The sequence below is a fragment of the Ochotona curzoniae genome, unplaced genomic scaffold (assembly GCF_017591425.1).
Source record: "Ochotona curzoniae isolate NIBS_2020 unplaced genomic scaffold, NIBS_Ocur_1.0 scaffold_4506, whole genome shotgun sequence".
Lineage (NCBI taxonomy): Eukaryota > Metazoa > Chordata > Mammalia > Lagomorpha > Ochotonidae > Ochotona > Ochotona curzoniae.
Window position 1 is genome coordinate 35,067,488 of NW_024467119.1, and position 16,688 is coordinate 35,084,175.

At 37.6% G+C, this 16,688-nt stretch overlaps 1 protein-coding gene across 2 annotated transcripts in view; it reads right to left on the reverse strand.

Annotated features, from left to right (window-relative positions):
- The window catches only part of UNC5C (unc-5 netrin receptor C), a 334,610-nt gene that overhangs the window by 72,089 nt on the left and 245,833 nt on the right, over positions 1-16,688 (reverse strand). The gene's annotated exons all lie outside the window — the stretch shown is intronic.

A 16,688-nucleotide genomic window follows, 5' to 3' on the forward strand; every position in this document is an offset into this window, starting at 1 on the left:
TGATGCACATGGCGGGAGGCAGCAGGCAGCTCCAGTGCTTGTGTGATTGTCTCCAGTGTGGGAAACATGGTCCGAACTCCCAGCTCTTGGATTCAACTGGGTTTATTACTGGTCATTATAGATATCTGAAGAGTGAATTGGTGGATGGTACTCTTTTTTTCTGACCCTCTCCCTCTCTTCCTGCCAAGATAAACATGAAGATGTAAAAATTTATGTCCTTTCCATACAGTGTTTTCAGAACACATGCTACTAGAAAATACAATTCTCTCCCATTTGAATTAATTGCCCAGTGATTCGCCTTAAATTTACTCTATATAGAATCTGAGAAATGTAGGACGTTTTATTGTGCTAAATTTTATTGCATTGAGCCACAAATAATTAATCGTATTACTGCAATGATATTTATTTGTGAACTGATCTTGGTTAATCAGGAGTCGATACTCTGGACTGATTTTACAGTTGTTTTGTATTTTTAGCACTTTCTCTTGATTTCATCCTCTGGCTGGTATTTTACCCACAATGTCCATTTAGCAAGATTTATACAAGAGAAAAACCTTTCTGGGTTAGAAGTTATTTTTAGATATGTATAAAACATTCAAGAAGAGAGAAAAATAGGTGGAAGTTCGGAAAACAATAAAAGGCTTCAACCATTAACCATGACTTGTTGTCATGGCTGCAGTCGTGCAAAGTGCTGCTGAAATTGCCCTGTCCTTGTGGCTCAGGAACTGTAGTCTTTTCAAGAATTTAGAGCGTATTTGATGAAATGTCCCCAAGCCTTTATAAATGTGTGGGGTTTTATTAACAGGTTATGAAAACAGCCATAAGGTCAGATTAGGATGCTGTATTTGTATATTCTGTTCATTTGTGGATGTGGAGTGATCCCACTGCGTGTTCTCACTTTGGAGTTCTGCTTGTAGTTCCTAAACTTTGCCATTCAGCAGGTTGAAGTTTGCACTTGTCTTGGTTAAGTTTCTCATCTTCTGCATACCTCAGGGTCCTCATTTATAAAATGACGATCATTCTAGAGCCATTTTATAGGATTTTTAAGGATTAAGTGAGTTACTATATGAAATACTTTCCTGCCTGGTATAGAGGGAACACATAGGACATATTGAAGAGGAGACAAAGCTCCAATAACTTGGACATTAGAAGATAAATAGTGTTAACCCAAAAAACTACAAGAGTATTTTAACAGCTGAATTCCTTTCGTTTTCCCTGATATTTCTATCAGAGTCAACTCACCATTTTGGATTATAATTCTAAGACTGCATTAGAAGTATTAGAGTAATTTACTCTAAATAAATATTATTTTTTAGTTCTTTTGAGCTAAAGAAATCATCACACTACGTCAAATTTTTAAAAAATAGATTTTAAAATCAATGGTAATTTAGCAAAATTCAACTGAGAAAGATTTACTATTGTCTTTGCTAATATGATAGAAATTATAGGCAATATATTACTATTATTTTCACATAGAGTAAAAAGCATAAAATGGATTTTAATCAAATCATCTCAAATTTGACAATTTCTAATTTTATCTTTAAGAATTTTCAATGATTTTCTCCTAGTATTTCAATCTAGCTCTCATCACTTGTCCTGTCTTTGATAGAAGCCTCTGTCTGCTGCACTTCCACTCCATGGCACACATATCATGAGCTTTAACATTTTTATCTAAACCCTCAAGAGACAGAGTTTGCTTATAGTCACAACTGCTTTCTCCATCATTCCCCAGTTCCTGGGGGCTGTCTGTGAGGTCACTTCTCAGTTTCTATTTCTTCCCACTGAGAGGATTGCGGGGGTAGTCGAGTTGGTATAAAGGAAGGAAAAAAGAGGCATGAATTATGAGACATACCATGTGGTTATAAAATAATAACTGTTATTTAGGGCAACAGAGTTCAAGAGAGGGGCTGGAGGAGGCAGAGACACCCTGTAGTTCTCAGTGCAAATCATCAGAGTCAGGACCTAGATTGAGGGAGCAGAGTTCCCTAGAACGAAATTGGCAGGACACAGTTGGTGGTAAAAATGAATGGCGAGGTTGCCCACCAGGGTAAATGGAGGAAATAAGAGCCTGATTGGGCACACTAAACACCTGGCTGTGTGTTCTGAATATCTCATCTTTATTCCTGCAACAGGTCTGAAAATGAGACATTCACATGCAGATTTGTTCAGATTGGAGCACAAAACTCCCAAATGCAAGAATCCTGGGCTCTTCTCCGTTAAACACAGAGTTAGGAGGAGGCAACCCTAGCGCTCCAACCTTGAGAATGGTCACTGCAGGCTCCACATCGTAAGACAATGGTTGGAGGAGCGTGTGATACTAATACACATTCTGCTACCTATAATTGATATGAGTCAGCTTCTGGCTGGGGCAACCAGGGAAGCTATGGGATGCTTAGGAAAGAGGCACTCAATGTGCCTTCCTTTACCAACAATGCCACCAGTACATGTTTACTTCAGAGTCAGAACAAGGACTTCTATTTTTGCAGTATCAGAAAAGCCTCACTGGTTTCAACATAGCATTACAAACTTTTAGTTTTGGCTTGAAATGTCTTTAGGAAGGAATAGATTATAATTCTATTCCTGAAAAGTTTTCTTCACAAGAAAATGACCTATAGAAATAATATAAAGTAAGCCATAGATTATTGAAAAGAAGTTATATAAATGAACATGGAAGGCTGTCTTGGTTTTAGGTATACAGGTGTTTGAACATCCAAAGATTTCAAACTGAATTCACATAGATTTCAAAGCTAGGATCAAAGATCTGGCAGTATGAACAGATTTCTCAGGGAAATGCAAACAAAACTATTTTTAAGTCAATCAGTGCTCTCATCTTAAAATTGTGCTTCTTCCTCAATACCACCTCCCAGGCACAGGCCTTCTAGATAAAAAAAAAAAATCATCACTTGCAGTGAAATTTTTACCACTGTACATTGAACAAGTGCTCCAAAGCACCAGACGGGGAAATACTGGGAATACCAAAGCAAGTTATAAAAATATTGAATTGGGTAGTGAGTCTGTTTGTACATCAGATAGTTTACACATTTGCTTTCAAGAAAACTGGAGGAAGACCTAATAGGCCAGTTGATAGATCATGCAAATACATTCTAATAATGGGTCACTAGGTAATTTGTGACCTATACCTTGGAATTTGTGCAAACAGTTGAAGGACATAGTTATGATACAACTATATGTATAACTATTTGCTTAGATATACCAAAAAAGATTCATACTATTTGCATTTATATGTGACAGAAATTGAAATAATTTTATCCTGTCTTATTTCAACAGTAATAATATTCACACATGGGCAAAGTAAATTATTAGGGGAAAATGGTCACTATTTCTCCTGCAGAAAATGTCTTCCCAATAAAAATTAAGCCTTTATGCTAAATTGTTACTTTTCAAAACTTAACTTGTAGTTCATTTGAGTTCTTTAGACAAATTATGCAATAATCATAAATATAGAAAAAATTCATCATTTAAATTCTGATGGTCATAGAAAATAAAATTTATGTTCGTATCTTCAATTTAGAGAAGTATGATATGCCTATCATGATAGTTAAAGTTTATTGTATCAACATAAAAATCTATGGGCAAGTGGAATAGAAATACAAGTCACAATAGAAACGGATTAGTGTAATTGTGGGTGAGAAATCATTTTGGTTTATCTCAGCTACCTGGGTCTTCTAACATTTTTAATGGTAAACATTTACAATGTATCTGAACACAGCATTTTTGCTTACTTTTTGCAATACAATTTTTAGATACTAACTTACAAATGTGCAGTGGGATATGTATTTTTAATGTCCATTAGGGATATGCTAGCAATAAATTTCAAGAACATTGTAGTAAGGCATGAGAGAACTGTAGCTCTTTCACCAAGCAGGGGGCTCCACCTGACAGGAACGAGGCAGCTGAGAACTGGCAAGAACAAAGAACAGACAGTAACAGGACTGGACGTTGGACATCAAGGAATTAGAACGCCTCATATTTCTGCAAAATTTTTCTGGAGCTAATGTCATCACATCTTTACAGAAGGCCAAGCAGATCCTGTTAGACATTTGAATGCTAATTATGAGCCCTAGTATTAAGACCTGAATGTGCCATGCACTGACTCTACCAACTTGAGCAAGTCGTAAGATGTCATTAAAGTTTTCTTTTCCATATGTCTAAGCTAAAAATAATTTAGCTACTTAGCTCACCCCCTTGTAAGATTTTTGTGAATTTTGAAACACATAACGTGAAAACACTGCTGATGATAACCTCATGTAAAGCATAAGGTAATTCCTCTACTAGGGACATGAGTTGTGTCATGTTAAACATTCACCTGCGATCCTGGCATCTCCTACCAGAGCATCAGTTCGAGTCCCAGCTGCTCCACTTCTGAATCAGTTCTCTGCTAAAGCATCTGGGAAAGCTGCAGAAGATGGGCCAAGTACTTTGGGCACCTGCCACCCACAAGGGTGATCCACGTGGATCTCTGGGTCCTTGCCGTTTTGGCCATTTAGGAGTGATCAGTAAAGGGAACATAGATTAAGCTATTTATCTATGTATCTACGTATTTATCTATCTATCCACTTATCATCTTTTTATCTCTGTCTCTTTCCTTCTCTCTGCCTTTGCAAATAATATGTCTTTAAAAGTAATTATTTTGGGCCTGGCACAATAGCTTACTGGCTAAAGTCCTCGCCTTGCATGTGCTGGGATCCCATTTTGGCGCTGGTTCATATCCCAACTGTTCTACTTCCCAACCAGCTGTTTGTGGCCTGAGAAAGCAGTTGAGGATGGCCCAAGCCTTGGGACCCTGCACCTGCAAGGGTGACCCCAGAAGAACCTGCTTGCTCCTGGCTTGAGCTCAGCTCAGCTCAGGCTGTTGTGGCCACTTGGGTAGTAACCAGGGGATGAATGATTAGCTTCTGTCTTCTTTTCTCCCTGTAAATCTGACTTTCCAATAAAAAGAGAATCTTTAAAAATAATAACAATTATTTCACTATAGAGGAAATAATTCATTCTCAATCTTAAGTTGATATCTTACATACTGAATAGGTTACCAGTGAAGGCGAAAGTTTAGAACATGTGAAATAATATCTAGTACAAAATGAAAATATGTTTTAGCATATTTTCAACGTGCACATTTATTTCCTAAATAATCCCAATAAATTCTTCCTGAAGATACTAGTTATACATATTCATACAGCATCATTTACCATGCAAAATGTTAACTGGGCATCCTATGGTTATTTTCTTAGACAATATTTTCAGTGGCAAGGAGCAACGTTTACAGTGTGAGGCCTTGTACAACATCCAACCAAAATAAGGCATCCTACTCTGGTTGAACAGTGTTAGCACAGAGGAAAGAAAATTTGTCCACCTGGAGGACATCAGCTTGTAGGTTTAGAAGCCACTTCTAAGACCATTCCTAACTTTAAAATTCCAGTGGCTCGCAGCCAGAAACTAAAGTCTGTGTGACCGCCTACTCTCCCACCTCCTCCATGATCCCAGAGGAGTCAGTATTTCCATGATCTTTCTGAAAACGAGTCAATGATGTATACCTGTGTCTTTTTAAAAAGGGCAAATAGGCAGAAGGGTAAAACTGCTCCAGAAATACTTCCCGTCTTTTGACTCTCAAGTAACCCACAGTAGTCACACATCAACTCCTTGCTAAATATCAACCAACAGCAGAATCATGGTGCCCACCCTCCTCAACTGTGCGCCCACCTTCTATTTCCCTCTGTGGGTAAACTGCCTGAAGAGTTGATTAATCACAGTCTCCATCAATCCACTTTCCTGTTTACTCAACTAACCTTTGCCTGGATTCATGTTCACTACCTCAACTTGACTTTCACAGGTGACAGGGAGTCTTCCTGACTGCCAAATCCAAAAGCCTCTCTATAACAAGTAATTCCACTGTCCCTCTGCACACTTTCTGGTGCACACTTTAGCCATTTGACTTTTATCTCTTGGTATCTTATTTCCTTCTCAGGGCTCTCCCTACAATTTTGTTCCCTTTAATGTTCATATCAATGATTCTTGACCTTGACTGTGTATCAGGGGGTGATCTGAGGAGCTTTTAATATCCCTACAGGTCTTGTGACTTCACCTGCAGCATAGTGAGTTCATTTGATTGATAAGGAGCCCAACCTTCAGTGGTTTCAAAACAAATAGTATTTTTTTTCTTAAATAGTGGAATCATTAATGGATCCTGAAGTTGTTTCTCTTTTGCATTCTAAAAATAGAAATTCTGAGAGTGTCACACAAAGAGATTGCAGGTACCCATCAACCCATTTCTACTATTAATATACTATACTAGCATTTTTTTTTTTTTTTTACAATTACTGAACAACATTCTGCTTCCCCTATTTGGTTGATCAATGCATGACTCTCCCCGAAAGACACTATTTGTCTGGAAATTATCTGATAAACTTAGAAAATTGACCAGATAAAGTCTCACATATGAGGTGTGCCAGGTTCATGAATCAAATTTCAAAAGTAGACAGTCAATAAAACTATTCTTATAAGGAACCAAAAGGGCTCCCAAGTGCATCAGGCTTCTGGGGCTCAGCTCTTCCTCTAATCCAGTTTGCAGCCTTGTGTGGACTCCAAGCTCACAGATCATAATCTTTCCATATAATGGGAAGAAGGGAGCTGCTCCTGGCATTGTCAGAGGATTAACTGAGCTACGGAAGAAAATGCACCTGGACTGGGAGCTAGCCAATGTGCCTATTTAAATGCCACTTCTGTGGTACAAAATTTACTACAAAGGGAGCTATATTTGCATAAATATGTTTTAAATATTGATGATTCCCTGGGTGTTTGTCACTGTCTCTATTAAATATTATATATCTTTAAAGTCATAATGTCTATCAGGAAATTAAAAAGCCCAAAACATCTGAGAGAAATCTGACTTTCAATTTCCTTCTCCATAGGACTGTAGGTGGTGGTTTATGAGTCTTCGTTCACAAAACTCCTGGTGAGGAAAGTTTGCCTTATTTATAACCTCAATCCTGTCTCCGGCATGCACTCTCAGAAGATATGTCCCATTTCCAGCCCTCCCGCAGGAGCACTGCTTTTCACCTCCGACAGGAGGAGGGTGAAATGCTGAGAAACCCCTCCAGCCGGCAGGGCATTTAGTTCTATTGATGCCTTTTGTCCAGCACAGCGTTCTCAAAACACTAACATGATTTTATTAATGGAGATGAGTGAGTCCCAATTTGATTATGAGTTTTAGGACTGGAGCATATTGATCCCATATTGTGTGTTCTCAGAAAATGTGTATAAAACTGCCATCCCTACTTGCGTATGATGTGATTTAAGAAGCAACTTTGTTTTATGGCTCCAAGAAGCATGGTTTTATAGTTTCAGTGTTACTGGTGTTTTATAAAAGTCAGAACTACTGGTGGCACAAGCAGTGTAAAGGAAAGAGAAGTTGTGCAGAAAACATGGAGATCATTTCTTAAAGGTCCAGGCATCCGTAACTTCTTTTTAGCAGCTCTTCTAGCATTCAACAACTCTCATAATTCGAAAGTTCTCTATCACTTTGTCCCTGCATGCTTTATTCTTTAAACTTAGTTTTGATTTATATCATCAACAGACAGAGAGAAATTGGGGATTACTGTTCCCAGTGGAGTATAGCTTATAATTAAATACGGGATACGCTCTAATCCTCAGTTTAATTTTGATTTCCCATATTCATATACTCACTTTTGTTTATTCCCCTTCTATCTCTCTAATTGAACATCACAGCAGTGGGGTTGTCTAAGACAGAGTCCAAAATTTCAACTAACTATGCACTCATATTAATAGTTTATAAGCTGAGGGCCTTATTTGAAAAGATAGCTATATATCAAGTTTTTTTTTTCCAGAACATTTTTTCATTATTTGCTCTTAACAGTTACTGAAACTATATATATACTCATGTTTTACTATTAGAAATAAAGGGTAGATTTTGGGAGAACAATGAAAATGATCAACAACCACAATTTCTTCTTTGATATCTCATTGCTCCCAATCCCCTGGGATAAATAAATGTATCCCCAGATAAGTCATATACTCAAATCTTTCCAGGAATGCCTGGACTAGCATTACTAACCATAAATATTGGCAAGTATGTTAAAAGTCTTCTCTGGGCTGTGCTTTTTCTTCTACCTATAGCAAATCTGCATCATAGGTTAAAAACATTATAATCTAACATTCACTATTTTTATCGGGCCAATGGTTTCCAGCAAAACACTGTGAAACCACAATTACACAGATACTGTAATAGCAAATAATGTAATTGCCAATGATAAAAATACATAGTTGAATATTAAAAACCTTAGAATGTTAGAACCATATTTGCCAGAAAATATTTTTTTTACATTTTAAATTAAACAAATAGCTTGATTTTGGGCACAATTTGCCTATCTGTGCCAATTTCATGTTACTGTTGGGACTTTTAAAATCAACACAAGAATGGCAATAATGCTCTTATTATGATATAATTTAGCCTCTCTAATTGCACCTCTGTTAAGTCCTGTCAAAGTATGAATTTAAACTTCCCCTAAAAGGACAACAGAAAACAAACCAATTTGCCTGTAGATCAGAATGGCTGCCAATTTGTTTTATACAGAAACATATAGACAACAATTATAATTCAATTATGACTTACGTATTTACAACATCTTCAATATAATTCAGCAGGCTGAAAATTTTTCATTTCTTTTAGCATGATTTTTATATCAACAAAACTGAATTCTTTGATAGTTTTAAGTACTTCCACCCAAGAATTTGATTCTGTGTACAGCCTGGTGCAAGTAAATGGCTTGTATTTTGCCAATAGGACAATACAGTTTTGGTGTCATGTTAATAAGGAAGCAAAGGCCATTGTGTTCCTTCAGATGTGGTTGGACTTTGGTCAGGACCACAGTAACAACTCGGTGTTAACAACCCTGTCTTTGGCGCCCTTTTCCTGTCAAATCTATCAGCTTGTTAACCTTGTGATTGGATAAGGTATTGTCAATAATAAAGAACAAACACCTTGCAATTTTCTTTTCTATTATACTCCCCTGTGAAAGACAGATGTGTTGTATCTAATTCTTCCCTGATTGCTATCAGGAGAAACATTAACATAATTGGCACATTTGTCCTAATTAACTGAGGGAAACTGCCACATGCCAAGCAACATGAAAAGTGAGTCCAGTATCCGTTAGCTACAAAAATCCACATCAATCAGAAAGATAAAACTCCAACTGGGGTCCATCAAGTTGGCATGCTGGGATTGAAAATGACACAGCCGAGCAGAGAAGTTTGTGCCCACCTATGGCCATGCAGAAAAAGTCTCAAATCATTGTATTCAGCTACATTAATCAAGCAAATGGGAAAAGCAATTATGGGGCGATTACCAAATGCATACTCAGCCAAGCCAAACTTCTCCAAGGAGCATTAGCCAGCAGCTGGGCATCAGCCAAGTACGACTGACTGCTTTAGAAGTGACAGGTTTGAAGATTTTGTGTATTTTTCTGTTTTAACCTTGCTCTTTAGACCACTGATGCTAAAACTTGGCTGAATTTTACAATCACCTGGGTGGGGAACTTTAAAAACACCGTGGTAGTTTGGTTGCACATCATGCCTATTTATCTATCTTTAAGGTGGGACCTAAGCATCAGTAGGTCTGATGATTCCCAGGTTATTCCAACCTGTCTCCACGTGTAACAACCAGTACTGTCCATGGGTTCCACTGATCTTCTCAAAACATAAACTCGGTTGAAGTGGTCCAGGGTGGGGCCTGAGACTCTGATATTTTATGAAGTTCCCAGATTATGTCAATGTAGATAATCCATGCGCCACTGTCTGAACACCAGCTCTTTCACATCTGTGAACCAGAACCACAGATATTAACCCTTCTGGAGACTTTCACAGTGGGTTTGGCTTGAAATCTCAGTACTGTCTCCTAGTGGTTCGCACCAGTAATAGATGCCCTGCCTTTACCTGTAGGTGTTTCAAATAAGCAAGAAAGTCTCCCAGTGGGCAGAATTGTGCTGGATGTTCTCTGGTCAGGAATGAAATCTACTTTGGTATGCAGCTTTGCATATTGGGAATAAAATCAGCATTCTTTTATTTTCATGATAACCATTAAGCAATATATTTTATGCTTCCATAGGTTTCTTAAACCATCGGAATTTTAAAATGCTTTTTGCTTTGCCAGTGTTGATCTTCAAGTAAACTGAAATTATACCTTTAGACAATTGTAAAAACATAGCCAAAGGATAAAAAGCAAGTGTGACCTGTATTGGCATTTTGCTCAGTTGTTGCAACTTCTGCAAAGAGAAGGAATTTGCCAAGAAAGGAAATTTGTTTTCAGGCTGGGGAAACACTGCCTTAATTGCACATATGTCTGGCTCATTGCTTTCGAGAGCTAAATGCACACAGACCGTGGTGTGAGAATGAATGTTTCTTGAAATCTGTAAAGTTCAGCTGTAAGGCAATTATAGTGTGTTGCCAAATGAACTAAGAGTACAAACCACCCCTTCCAATCAATCATCAATCAATCAAATCCAAAATAAGTGTGACTATATTAAGTGTGCTTTATAAGGGAACAAAATGTCAACAAAGTGTCCGTGAGAGACAAAATTTTCCAGGCCAAAAGGACAATATATTGGAGTGTCCATGGATAGTTCCACTCCTTTTGTCTTTGTAAACTTATCTTTCAAAATATGGAAATCTCAGACCTTTGCTCTGATTGATCAATGAGAAGAATTCAGGATTCTAGCTATGTCTCATCGTCTTAGAAAGCACAGGCTTTTTGCTCTTGATGACAGCCATTTATTTTAGCCACAATGAGGTTATGACAGTGTCCTGTAGGCATATAATCACTGAAAGGAATTCCAAGGCTAGAGAATTTACCAAAGAAACTAGATACACTTTTTCTTCAACAACAACAAAAAAACTTTTTTGAAAAGTAGATTTCAAAATCAAAGCTCATCTGCCCTGTGGTTGTAAGCACAGGCTGGGGCTTTGCTCTTTGCCTGTTTACTGAAGCATCCCTGGCGTGGAGACTGGGCTGGAAAGAGCTGAGGTCTGCTGACCCCTGATTAGCAGTCAACTAAGAACAACTCATTCTAGTGGGTCTGCTGATCCTTTGCAGGGAGGATGTATTGTTTCCTTAAAAACCAAATGTTTTCTACATTTTCTTCTCATAAACTAAATTCACAGACTTCTACACCCAGTGAAGCCAAATGCATCCTTTTCCCCATCTCTTCCATTTCCATTCTAGCATGAGCACCATCTTTCTATTTGGCTCACAGGAAGGTTCCCTGGACTTCAGCTATTGCACTTTTAAAGTTTATTTTCCAGGCAGCAGCCAAAATGGCCTGATAATCCCTTACTAAAAATCTCCAATGATTTCTTCTGGGTTTGGAAACATCTGTGAGTCCCTGGCGGGGATGGCCAGTGTCTGACCCTCCCCTCACTTCCCTCACTCACAGACACACATATCTTAGAGAGGGTCGGCTTGTACTCAATGCTCACTGAGTTGCACAAACACTGGCCTGCTTTTTAATCCTGTAACCACCTCAGTTCCTTCTGGGGTATTTATGTATTTTCTGCTCTCACGTCCCACTGCCTGGAGCTTCTGACCCAGATATTTTTCTTTTCTTTCTTTCCTTTTTTTTTTTTTTTCCAAGATTGGCTCTTTTTTATCACTCAGATCTCAGTTCAAATATTCTTTCTTCAGATGGCCTGTTCTCGAACTCCAAAGTGACTTCCAGTTCTTGGGAACTAAGTCCCTGCTTCATGGATCTTATCTTATTTCCTTTAACATCTAATTATCCAAAAATCTCTTTCTCAGTTTTAAAAATTCTTGCTTATTGTGCTTTTCTCTCTGAGAGGCTGTAGTGGACTTACATTCCATGCTACTAGGAGCACAAGGATCTGTATTGAGTAAATGAATTGATGATTAAGAAATAAAACCTGCATTTTAACCATTGATTTGATGGGATCTCCACAATTGTATAGAAATTAAGCCATGAGTTTATGTCCAATAAGCTGTGCAAATTGTTAACTTCCGTTTCAAAAGAGTCTGTATTGTTTCATTTTATTATGTTTAATTTTGCTTACATGTCTATCTGGGCTTCTAAAAAATGTATATAACTATTAAAGGTGGATATTGGGAGACAAATGTATAGGAGGACCACAGCAAAGAGATGTTTTTGGGGATTCTTAACAGAACCAGTGCAAAGCTTGAAAGCAGTCAGGGAACTTCACATTTGGGAAAACACATGTTCAGTGCTGCTAATCTATACACGATCAAACCTCCTTCTTGTAGTGGCAAACATGGTTCAAGAAAATTGCAACATATATTAGTGAGTAATAAAAGCACTATCTTCCTCCAAATTAGTATTCAAATGCTTGTTTCTTGTCCATCTCTTCTGGCGGCAAAGAATGTAAAGTACAGTGTACCTGTACAAAAATTCATAGATGTGAAGCTCCAGTTATGAGAGCATGGTAGGGGAACAAATGGTTCTCATGCAAGAAGGTGTTCAGCAGCTGTATTAACAAACCATTTAGGTTGTGAGCCACCTGATGCTGCACTTTGTGGCACCTCACACTGCCTGCAGCTTTGTGCCTTGGCAGAAGAAGTTTAAAAAAAAGAGATCTTCCTATTTATCATGTCTATATTCAGCAAAAGAAGCGATTCTTTCGCACATCACCCATTTTTCCCACTTGCTAATTAGAGATGCAAATGTTGATAAATAAGATGACTTTTTTAAAGCACAACTGGGTCAATAAGTTGAACACTGTGCCCTGCTCCTCCAATTAAACTCCAATGAGAAATAGCTCAATTATAATTAGAGAAGCAATTATCCCCTTGTTAAAGGTGAAACAAATCACAAGTTTTAGTGAAAAATTTGGTTGTGCTCCTTCTCACATGCTGACAAATCTTGTATCCATTGATGTTTAGATCCTAATACTCTTCAAAGGAGAAAATCTTATGAAATAAAACATCAGTGAGTTTATTTCTGGCTCATCATGTGACAGTAATGTTTTCTAGGCAGAAACTAAAATGAGCAAAGAGGGCTTAATTTCACAGAGTACCACTATTACGCTGTTGGTACAGCTTAGCACCACTCCACGGGTATATTAATTTTCGTGTTTCTTCAGGGACATGTGGAGGAGGTTTCATGAAATTTCCTCACTACAAGTGGAAGAATAGTATTATATTTCTAGCTTCATATTTAATACAGTGCTATAAAAAAGACTAGAGTATTACTTGGATTGATCTTTTTTTTTCATTTAGTCTACTTAAAAAAATCAGCATTACTACTATTAATCTCACTGATAATCCTTAAACTAAAGCATCTCTCAGTGACCTTCTGTTCCTGGTGCCAGTGGGTTAGAACCCTAGCTTCAGGGTGTAAGACTGATATTGTCCCTCAGGGGTGAGGGAAACATGGTTTTCTAGAAAGTTCTATTTCCTGAGACCCAGCCTCTGTAGCATGTCCAACAAAAGCACTGCTTTCATATTGTTAAATATATTTAGAGCCTCTACTACATGACCTACAAGCTGCTGATGTGACAGATAAAATCCAGCAATAATCCTTTGGCTCCATACCATCTAGATAGGCAGGCAGAAGAGTAAACTTGTGTCAACAGAAGCAGTGTCACAGCTACACAAGTTGTGGCCTGTAGGAGCTGCCATTTAGTCATGCTGGGGTCCTCAATACCGGGTGTCAAAAACTGAGATAGTTCTGAATGTGTCACAGAGCAACTAGGCCCTCCAGCCCTCATCCCTGGCTTGTTCCAATGGAATTTTTGTGTCCCCCATGACCGAGGAGCCAGACGAATTTAATCTGATTCAGCAGAAGAATTTCTAGACTTCCAAAACTCTGCTTATGAGCTAAGAAAGTTATTCAGCGTTTTGACCATTATCACTATATTACTAAAAGAGGTTTAGAGAAGAGCAGGGGAAGAAGCAGGCAGACCCAGGGCCCTAAGATGAGGTCCCCACAATGTCACTTTCCTGAATGAGTGTAGTGAAGAGCATTTGAAACTGTCACTAGTGGGAAAGGTGGAGTGTGGGGAATCCTGGGTTGACCTTTGCTTCCCCTGAGAGTTTCTTTGTTACCTCTCTTCTTGCATTCTGAAAAGGAGGTCAATCAACAGTGACTTCTACCCAAATTTCCTCCTTGGGAGAAAAATGTGAGGTATGGGGCTGGTGGGACTAGGAAGACAAAAGCAACAACAGGAGCTAGAAGTAAGCCTGATAGCATGCATGGTTTAGGCATTTACAGAAACAATTCCTGAGCGCAATGTGGAATAGGCATTTCCTTGCTTTAAGGCTCACAGTACTCGGTTTTGCAGCATTTATGGACTCTGACTAACACAACTGGCTAAAGAAAATAGGAGGTTGACCTGCTTGATGACTCTTCATCAAGTGAAAGCTGCGTTGCACATGTTCTACTGTGCCAAAAAGAGAGGCAAGAGGAGAGTCAGCACTAATTGGAAACTGAAAGGCTGAATTTAGTCTTTTATGATTTAGTAAGTGAGGAAATGATAATAGTACTAATGAATATGAATGTTCTTTCACTACTTTGCTTCAAATAACAGGTATACATCATTTCATTTAAACCTCATTTCTATGTTCTGCATATGCAGTTATTTTCTGCTTTTCATAATCTGAGTAAGCTCAAGTTCAGAGTCACAAATGGTGATGCTTACATTTGAACCTGAGTTTTGTAACAAGTTAATATTCTGCAGTGGAGATATAGACTTCTTAAATGAGAGAAACAAACCATTACTTCAGAAATGCCTACTCCATTATCTGTTCCAGAAATGAAACTATTATAACTACGATTAGAGAATCTGAACCTACTGATTTAGACAGAGGAAGAAAACTACTGCTTCTTAATTTTGCACAAAGCATGTACCCAATTGGTTTTGAGTGGAGTTAGATATATGCTTATAAAACAAAGATCAATGGACTCATTAGCCATGTGTTCCCTGAATACTTGCTATCTGACTCAATTTCAGATCATTTACTTAGAAACAAAAGAAGCACATATTCAGTCTGGTCATGATGTTTTAAAGATTGAGCCTAATTACTGTAAAATAGTGGAGTTTTACCTGCTGGTTTCCTTTTAAGATCAACATCTCATTTCATGCTATTTTATGACTTAGAATTCTTAAAATGGAAACAGAACACTAAATCATGCATGCATTTATATTTAAATTAACATGTTCATGTAATCTTTTAACTCACCAATTTACCCTATATCCCTTTCTTTTTAAAATGTATTTGTTCCTCTTGAGGAAATGGCAGATGTAATATGTCATGTTAAGGTATTCATTAACTTTCTGATCTTGGTGATTTTCAGTGTTGAAAAGAATCTACACAGGAGTTTATTAGCCTGCTCTTGAGAATGTGTGTTTGATCTCTCTTCTAACTTCAAAAAATAGAAAAGTAATATGCATTAAATATAGTACTTTGAATGTCAAATGGGCATATGATTTTTGAGCTTGCCAAGTGTTAATTGGTCTCGTCCCCAGTGATGATACAAATAAAATTCATAGCCAATTAGTGTGCAGTCATGAATCTTACTCCCTGACATTGTGCACTACTTTGTTGAGGAGATGAAGAAAATGAAGAAGTTACCAGAATTTTATCACTTGGCACATTTTAGCTACCTTTAAGAAACCTTGACTAAGTGAGACTCTGGATAACCATGTAACTCATGATGTATTTTGGTATTTAAGATAGTTTATTGCACGAGGTTTGCATTAAGATTTCAGAACTACAATTAAGGAGACAGATGAACTGCTGTAGTCACTGAAATGAAATATTGAATAGTGAAGACTTTCCTTCCTAGGCACACTAAATCATACTGTGTCTCCCCACTGAAAGATGAGGACTTGGCATTTCATGAAATGGCTGTAATCAAGCAAAGGCTCTGGTACAATTCTGGAGAGTGCTAAAAGAAAGCAATTATAAGGCAAAAACTGAATGTCTTTCTTTCACAAGTTTAAAAAGGAATTTTCATTAAGATTAGCTATGAGTGTTGGCACTGACTCGTGGCACTACGAATGTCTTTGATAGAAAAATGGAGCCATTTATAGAGGTTTTGTCAATGTTTTCAATTAATTTATTATTTTACTATTAATTTGGAAAGAATGATGTGATCTTTGATTTTGTTGCCATGGATGCAGATAATTGAGCTATCATCTTTGCTTTAATCTCTAGGAGGTCGAATAACTTTGAGAAATCAAATCAGAGGTGCATTATTAATCACATTTTGGACAATGTCTCAATATCATTATGAAATTCCACAGAAAGGAGGAATTTCAGGCATTAATTTTACAAAAAAGTCAACTCACCCATCTCTGAGACCCACATATAGGTCCAAATTGCAACAGAAATATACCTCTTTCAACATATGCAGTAAAGAAAAAAAATTTCCAAATGATTCAAGGTAATTTGGAGGCTAACAATGACCACCTACAAATTGGCAGCTACTTCACTTGTCAAATTATAAAGTGTACCTGGGTTTATAGGACACTAGATCAGTTAGGGTAATACTTTGCATGCATATAAAGAATCTGATGTATTAAACGTATAAAGGCAGCTTCTCCTTAGAGTTTGAGGTTATTTGTTAACAAATGGAAGACACAAAATTAATTTGCTGCAACAGGGTGCTCTACGATGTTGTGCCAAAACG